Raw genomic sequence first — 9225 nt, 5'->3', positions numbered from 1 at the left:
TGTCATAAATTCAATTGATTGGACATGATTTGGAAAGGCACACACCTGTGTATATAAGGTCCCACAGTTGACAGTGCTTGTCAGAGCAAAAACCAGGCCATGAGGTCGAAGGAATTGTCCGTAGAGCTCCGAGACAGGACTGTGTCGAGGCACAAATCTGGGGAAGGGTACCAAAAATGTCTGCAGCATTGAAGGTCCCCAAGAATACAGTGGCCTCCATCAATCTGAAATGGAAGAAGTTTGGAACCACCAAGACAGAGAGCTGGCCACCCGGCCAAACAGAGCAGTCGGGGGAGAAGGGCCTTGGTCAGGGAGGTGACCAATAATGCGATGGTCAATCTGACAAAGCTTAACATTTCCTCTGTTGAGATGGAAGAACTTCCAGGACAAACATCTCTGCAGCACTCCACCAATCAGGCCTTTATGGTAGAGTGGCCAGACAGAAGCCACTCCTCAATAAAAGGCACATGACAGCAAGCTTGGAGTTTGCCAAAAGGACTCACAGACCATGCGAAACAAGATTCTCTGGTCTGATGAAACCAAGATTGAACTGTTTGACCTGAATGCCAAGAGTCACGTCTGGAGGAAACCTGGCACCATCCCTACGGTGGAGTATGGTGGTGACAGCATCATCATAAACTTGTACTTCTTATGCTAAGAAGTTTAAAAATTGAAGGAAGAAAATCTTGGATGGCAAGTCCAGCTTTACTTTGTAAACTGAATATTATATGATTTCTGATCTATGAAAGGCCAAAACAAATGTTATTCTAAAACACTACTATACATACAGTTGATCTTTGATTGTGAACATAGAAACAACTGTATAAAACATAATACAATAAGACAATATAAGAGCACTAATTCATTGTCATAATGAAGTAATTGATGTGAAAGAAAATGTGCCTGATTTATATGAGAGCTCAAAACTAAACATTATTTTTTCAATTCACCAAAGCTACATTAAAACAGATCGTTGATTGTTAACATTTCAAAAACGTACAAAACAGACCTGTGTTTGCGTCAGCCAATTAAGGTTTTCCTTTGTGAATTCTATATTAAAATCAATTCCTGAATTGAGTGAATCTGATTTGACCCCAACAAGCAGATGCAGGGGTCCTTCAATGAGAAGAATACAACTTAATTGAATTCTCAAAGGAAGATGCAATAATATATGAGCTCAGTATGTGAGAATACCTCTGAAGAGAGTGTCCCTGCAATTTAATCTGACCATATTAATGCTCTACTCTCACAGATCCAACTGTTCTGCATATCACACCGTACAGCATTCCAATTAGCCAATGGTGCATTGTTTGGGACAGTTAACACGCAATCACCCCCAGTTTGACTGTTCCAAAACCTGTGAAAAAAGAACACCCCCATTAATGAAAACAAATTACAGAGTCAAATAATGATTTAACAAGGTTTCTTTGTTGTGTTTACACTGAATAAAACGTCCTTACCCATCAGTCAGATTCTGATGACCTCCATTAACCCAGAGCCATTTGCCGTCTTCAGCTTTGTCCGTCAAACCGATCCAATACCCATGGTACTTATCATAGTATTCTTTAGTGTGGCTATGAACGAATTCCTTAATGAGAAGTGAGTGAAACCACAAATGAAGTGTTAGGGAAAAGGTACATTTTATAGTCATATCCACATTTTCGGGAGGCAGTGTGTAAATGTTGTATCTCATGAATGTAATCAAGTCCAAATGAGAAATAACAAAGAGCACAACAGGAAGTAGCATTGTAATGGGCTTTGTCCTTTTGTCTTTTAGTTATGACTGCTTTACCCTGAGCTCATAGCTATCACACATTTTAATCTAGTTCCTATTTCACTTTTCATTCATTTTCTTTGTTTGATTGACTTAAAGGTTGAGTGAATTTGTCCCTCTAAACCCGTGGTGGAAAAAGTACCCAATTATCATACTTGAGTACAAGTGAAGATACCTTTGATGGGTTTGGATTTCTGAACTTGAAATGTTATTTATCATTAGTTATACTAGATACCTGAGGGGTGCCATAGCCGAGGGGCAGTAGGGGGAAGGTATATATATGGTGGGTGCATTTAATCTTGGAATGTACTGAGTGTAGGGAAAGTGATCACATGTGCCAGGCATTGATAAGGGGAGAGGGCCATGGATTAGTGATGAAGGGGGTCGAGGTCAGGTCAGGTCACTTTAAGGGAGAAAGAAAAGTTTATTGCCCATATCACTTAGTTTCCTGCCTAGCAATAAAGATACAATGTTTAGCGAGAAGGAGGAGACTCCACCCAAAGCGAGGTACAAATACCACTACTATTGTTGACATGTTTTTGTCGATTCAGCTGTTCCATCCTTTGGGAAGAATAAACTTGGGTTAAGCTTTCATACTGTCTGTCGAGTTCTTACTCTGGTCATTTCAACCTAACACCTTAATAGAAAATGACTCAAGTAAAAGTAAAAGTCACCCAGTAAAATTCTAGTTGACTAAAAGTCTAAAGGTATTTGGTTTAAAATATACATAAGTATCAAAAGTAAATGTAATTACTAAAATACATTTAAGTATCAAAAGTTAAAGTAAAAGTGGAAGTCATTTCAAATTCCTTATTTAGCAAACCAGACGGTACCATTTTGTTGTTGTTTTTTTAAATTTACGGCTAGCCAAAGACACACTCCAACATTCAGACATAATTTACAAACGAAGCATGTGTGCTTTGGGAGTTCGCCGGATCAGAGGCAGTAGGGATGACCAGGGATGTTCTGTTGATAAGTGTGTGAATTGGACCATTTTCCTGTCCTGCTAAATGTAAATGTAATGAGTACGTTTGGGTGTCAAGGAAAATGTATGGAGTAAAAAGTATAATATTCTCGAATGGAATGTAGTGAAGTAAATCTCAAAGTAAAGTAAACGACTTAAGTAGTACAGTAAAGTATTTTTTACTTAAGTACTTTACACCACTGCTCTAAACTCTTGTTTGCACCAGTGTCCCACCTGTTCTGCTCGGCTGCCAATGACGGGCAAATCAGCCTTCTCTTGTTTGCAATATTGTTGGCTTTCCGTCCAGGTCTTCCATGGAGTGTCATATTGCACAATCAGGTAACAACTAGATTGGAACAAAATCCAGCCATCTTGGCAAGAGTTACACACTCTCTCTACAACAATAAAACATTTACAGTATTAACGCTACAATATAAACAAAATTAGTTTTGTTAATACTGTATATTCATTTTAAGTGTAATATCTAATAAGCAATGTATTTTAATGTACAAGAAAGGGGATTACCTCCTGTGCCAACGTTTTGTGAACAATATTTCTGGACCGGAAAGTCATCAAACTGAAATATGAACTGAAGATTCCAGTTCAGTCTATCCCTCTCTCTTGACACATGTTCTTTCTCTGCCGCTAAACGTCGGTTTGTAGTGCTGACATTGGTGTAATCACTCTGCAAAATGTGATTGGCTGTACTCAGATTGCTATTGAGATTCATTAGGTCCTGATTGGCCGCCAGTTCCCCCACTAACTTTCTGTTGTGCTTTGAGAGAGCAGTGCTGACTATGGAGAGAGAAGGACATGTTTACTCTACGATGTCATTCTACACCTCTCCAAAATCCATAATACTTTATGATCCACATACTCACAGTAGACACAGAGGCCTATAATGGCTGAAACTAAGAGGGCACAAAGAAGCCCCAAACACACTGCCGCTCCTCGAAATGGTTGAGAGTGGAGAGCAGACTTCTCATCCACTAGGAATAGCAAAGATAAGAGTCATGTTATTATAACCATACTGTTAGCATTTTTATTTATTTATTTCACCTTTATTTAACCAGGTAGGCAAGTTGAGAACAAGTTCTCATTTACAATTGCGACCTGGCCAAGATAAAGCATAAAGCATAAGAATATACATTTAATGGTAAGCATTATTCCATCAGCTGATGAAATCTAATAATTGAACAATAAAAGGTGGATAATTTGATTATGGCGTAGATTCAATCCGGACCATGGAAGATTTGTGCTATAGCGCGATTGAAATTTGAAAGACATTTGTGGAGACTGCATTCACAGTAAACGCTGCATATGTCGGGTCATTCAGAAATTACCTTAATATTTCTATTGCACTATAGTCTCGTAAGTCTGGCAACAGCAGTGACTAAGGTCTGGTGTCAATGACAGAATCTTTCAGCAATTTCAATAAAGGATAAACAGACAACTCTCCCAACAAATCACGAGACAGGCGTGTCAGAACGTTGCACTTTGAAACAAATGACTAGCCACTTGCAAAATGCTATCATTAAAAATAACCTCTGTGATCTCCATCTTGCTAGCTACTATTTTGTATTTTATTCAAGCGGATAAGGTAGTGACCTAGGCAGTGACGTAGTTCCTCTATGCCAAACTGACGTTCTATTACGTACAGACAGACGGTGTTAAGCCGGAACATTTGAAAATTGTAGGAGGCAACCTGGATCTCTAGAGAGACTAATCATGCTATAACTCAGATCTTCCACAGTCCGGATTTAATCTAGCTCTCTCTCTCAAACACACCTGCTGTGGCAGGATTTTGTTGAGTGACTGCACTTCCCTTAGCCTTTACTTCAGCATATGCTGGTTCTTCCTCTTTTTTCTCTGTGGGGAATAGAAAGGAATACACATACAGTACCTCAGTCCACTTACCAACACACCTAAACCCAATTACCCACACACACCAGCCCAGTTACCCCCATCCCCTAACCCTAACATACACATGTCAGTACCCTAATATTCATACAATCAACTACCGATACACCCATATCCTAGCCTTAATTGCCCTATTTGTTAGTCATAGACCCCAGTTTCTTTGCCAAAACTCCTCATCCCTGTAGCCTTACTATCTCAGCCCTGTTACTCACTTTGCCTAGTCCTGTATTAACCCAAGTCACCAACAGTAACCTATATCCAGCCACTTGCTGCACATCTCAACCCTGTTATTTGCATATCTTAGTCATGTGACCTCTGACCTGTAATCACTTAATCATTTCATAGATAAACTCACAGTGCAGTGGTATAACACTGGTAGGGGTAAAGTGACTATGAATAGACAATAAACAGCGAGTAGCAGCAGTGTAAAAACAAAGGGGGGGTGGGTCAATGCAAATAGTCCGGGTGGCCATTTTATTAATTGTTCAGCAGTCTTATGGCTTGGGGGTAGAAGCTGATAAGAAGCCTTTTGGACCTAGACTTGGTGCTCCGGTACCGCTTGCTCTGCGGTAGCAGAGAGAACAGTCTATGACTTGGGTGGCTGGACAAATTTTTGGGCCTTCCTCTGACACTGGCTAGTATATAGGTCCTGGATGGTAGGAAGCTTGGCCCCAGTGATGTACTGGATCATACGCACTACCCTCTGTAGCGCCTTATGGTGGGATGCCGAGCAGTTGCCATACCAGGCAGTGATGCAACTGGTCAGGATGCTCTCAATGGTGCAGCTGTATAACTTTTTGAGAATCTGGGGACCCATGGCAAATCTCTTCAGTCTTCTGAGTAGGAAAAGGCCCTCTTCATGACTTTCTTGGTGTGTTTGGACAATGATAGTTTGTTCGTGATGTGAACACCAAGGAGCTTGAAGCTCTCGACTCGCTCCACTATAGCCCCATCGATGTGAATGGGGGTGTGTTTGGCCCTCCTTTTCCTGTAGTCCACGATCATCTCCTTTGTTTTTCTCACGTTGAGGAAGAGGTTGTTGTCCTGGCACCACACTTCTAGGACTCTTTTTGCTGACGACACCGTTGTGTCGTCAGCAAACTTAATGATGGTGTTGGAGTTGTGCTTGGCCACGTAGTCGTGGATGAAGTGAGTCAACGGAAAGCGTGATCACACAGTCGTCCAGAACAGCTGGTGCTCTCGTGCATGCTTCAGTGTTGCTTGCCTCAAAGCGAGCATAAAAGGCATTTATCCCATCTGGTAGGCTCGTGTCACTGGGCAGCTTGTGGCTGGGTTTCCCTTTGTAGTCCGCAATAGTTTGCAAGCCCTGCCACATCAGACGAACATCAGAGTCTGATGACTCTAGCCTTTAGCTCGGTGCAGATGTTGCGTGGCTTCTGGTTGGGATATGTACATACGATACCTGTGGCGATGACGTCGTCGATACACTTATTGATGAAGATGGTGACTGAGGTGGTATACTCCTCAATGCCATTGGATGAATCCCGGAACATATTCCAGTCTATGGTAGCAAAACAGTCCCGTAGCATTCGTGTCATCTGACCACTTCCGTATTGAGCGAGTCACTGGTACTTCCTGCTTTAGTTTTTGCTTGTAAGCAGGAATTTGGAGGATGGAATTATGGTCAGATTTGCCAAATGGAGGACGAGGGAGAGCTTTGTACACGTCTCTGTTTGTGGAGTAAAGGTGGTCTAGAGTTTTTTCCTCTGGTTGCACATATGACATGCTGGTAGAAATGAGGTAAAACAGATATAGGTTTGCCTTCATTAAAGTCCATGGCTACTAGGAGCGACAATTCTGGATGAGCATTTTATTTTTTGCTTACAGCCTTTTACAGCTTGTTGAGTGCCGCCTTAGTGCCAGCGTCGGTTTGTGGTGGAAAATAAACAGCTATGAAAAATGTAGATGAAAACTCTCTTGGTAGGTAGTTTATCATGAGGTACTCATGAGCTACTCTCTATTAGACATCGCTCACTAGCTGTTATTGACAAATAGACACACACCCTCACCCCCACCCCCACCTCGTCTTCCCGGACATAGCCGTTCTGTCCTGCCAATGCACAGAAAACCCAGCCAACTGTATATTATCTGTGTCGTTCAGCCACGACACAGTGAAACATGAGATATTACAGTTTTTAATGTCCTGTCGGTAGGATAGTCTTGAACTGGGCTCATCCAGTTTATTCTCCAGTGATTAAACGTTGGCCAATAGAACGGATGGTAGAGGCCGGTTACCCACTCGCAAGCGAATTCTCACAAGGCACCTTGGTCCGCACCCCCTGTATTTCCTTATTCCCTTCATGCGAATGACGGGGATTTGGGCCTTGTCCGGGAGCAGCATTATATCTTTTGCGTCAGACTCATTAAAGAAAACTCTTCATCCAGTTCGTGGTGAGTAATCTCTGTTCTGATATCCAGAAGCTCTTTTGGTCATTAGAGACGGTAGCATCAACATTAGGTACAAAATAAGCTACGATGCGAAAAAACACACAGGAAAACATCAGCCATCCCCTCTGGCGTCATTCTTCCATTCCATTCCAGATCTACATGCATCTCAGCCCAAATACCAATACGAAGAAATATCATTGTGCAAGAGACAATGACATTAAATATTTGTTCAGTTATTACGCTAATTCAGTTTATACAGTACATTCTGGAAGTTTTCAGACCTCTTGACTTTAACCACGTTTTGTTACTTTACAGCCTCAATCTAAAATGGATGAAATCGTTTTTTTTACTTGATTTAATCAAAGATATTTGATTAACACATAATGGCAGAGTAGATTTGCCAACAAAGACAAAAAAAACATGAACGTGATTCAGCATAAATAGCTGCCATATCTGGCTCACTTTCTTTAAGCACCCTCCAATTTGAATTTTCGCAAATAATTGTGGTTGTTATAGTCTTCCGTCTATAACATTTTTGTAAACCGATAGAAATGAACTAAAAGAAGACAGTGACATTGATGAAGAGATGAGAAAGAAAGGCCAAGACCCACCTTTCGGCGAAGAAACGATGGGATTCTTGAAAACCACGGAAGAATAATGCAGCTCTTCTGCCATCCTTTAGACTTGTCGTCAACAGTGTGTACAGATAAACCTTACCCAGTGTTGAACTATATTATAGGGTGGTCCCTGTTTTTTTATATCCCTATTAGGACCTGTATTAGTAACTCTGCTTTGACTCTGGTTTGCGTTATTCATGTCAGACAACAATTTCACTGTTCCATCTGACTGAGAAGAGGAAGTCGTGTTGACGTGCCATGGGCGTACTGTCATGATGGTACTGAATGACACTGCAGAACTCAGTATGAAAATCTGTATGGAAAACCATTGGCCTACAACTTTGAATGGAAAACAGAAATAGTTTTGTACAGAAATAGAAATCGGAGTGTCTCTCATTCTCTGCTCACTTGTTTTAGTGTGAGGATACCTCTAAAGACTTGCCATACCCTCTTGTCAGTGGTTGATTGAGAAGTTTTTTGAGAAGTTGGCCAATCCACATTGTGGTTGACTGGTTTAAAAGTAAAATGTAATACCCTGATTTGCTAAGACTTCAGAAAATGTTGTAATGTGTTTATCATTTGTCTGTAATTAATTTCCCATATGTCTGCAATAGATCTTCACTTGAACGGTTTACTAGCCGCTACCGATCCCTTTTTCCTTTTCTGGTTGTTTTGTCTGTGTTCCTTTTCACACCTGGTTTCAATTGCTTTTATTTCTGTGTGTATATAGGGCACCTGTTGCCTGCCTTAATTCGTGCAGGATTAAGCTTGTGTGTATTTGCGTTCGATCATCTATGCTGTTTATTGTTTTCGCTATTACGTACTTGTATGTAGTGTCGGAACTGTGGTTGTTCCTCCCTGTATTGACACGAGTTTATATTCCTTCGAGAGCGTAGTTTTTAATTTTCATCTGTGCCAATTTTGTATTGGTGGACTATGTGTGTGTGTGTGTGTATATATATATATATATATATATATATATATCTATATATATATATATATACATATATCTATATCTATATTAAACACGCTTCTCAGAAATCCCTGCTCTCCTGCGCCTAACTCCTACACCTCTCACCGAGACACACCTTATCACAAGTGGAGTTTTTACCATGTAGACGTGGGGCTGCTGCAATGTTGAAATACTGTCACCAGATGGTAGTAGTGAGGCCAAAATTGATCTGGAAAGTAGCTACATCACTTTTTTAATCAAGATGGTAGTCTATCCTTTATTAAGTCAATCAATTATCTAATTAGATTGATTTAGCCTATAATTTCTAAATCTACATCACGTGTGACAATCGGAGTTGTCTTAGTTCAAATATAAATGTTTCCTCTAGGCTTCCTGTCAAGTCTATTCATCATAGAGTATTGTATTTATGCTATTGCATTTAGCCTTACATATTACAATCAGTAGTCTCACAATTGCTCACAACATGTGTGTATCAGGGAAAAAAACTGGTGTAAAGAAATACATGATTTCATAAAAATAACTGATGTGCTTGTAGAGAGATAACAGATATCATTCAATCAAAATGTGA

The 9225-nt window shown here is 40.5% G+C and overlaps 1 long non-coding RNA gene across 1 annotated transcript; it reads right to left on the bottom strand.

Moving 5' to 3' along the window:
* Positions 1-572: 572 nt before the first annotated feature.
* Positions 573-3719, bottom strand: LOC110505138. Its single transcript, XR_005041909.1, has 4 exons — positions 3264-3719; positions 2973-3133; positions 1461-1588; positions 573-1357 (listed from the first exon to the last, which is right to left on the bottom strand). It is a non-coding gene; the product is annotated as an uncharacterized LOC110505138 (long non-coding RNA).
* Positions 3720-9225: the final 5506 nt, after the last annotated feature.

Source organism: Oncorhynchus mykiss, chromosome 3 (genome assembly GCF_013265735.2).
Source record: "Oncorhynchus mykiss isolate Arlee chromosome 3, USDA_OmykA_1.1, whole genome shotgun sequence".
Classification (NCBI taxonomy): Eukaryota; Metazoa; Chordata; class Actinopteri; order Salmoniformes; family Salmonidae; genus Oncorhynchus; species Oncorhynchus mykiss.
This window is presented reverse-complemented; position numbering and strand designations above follow the sequence as displayed.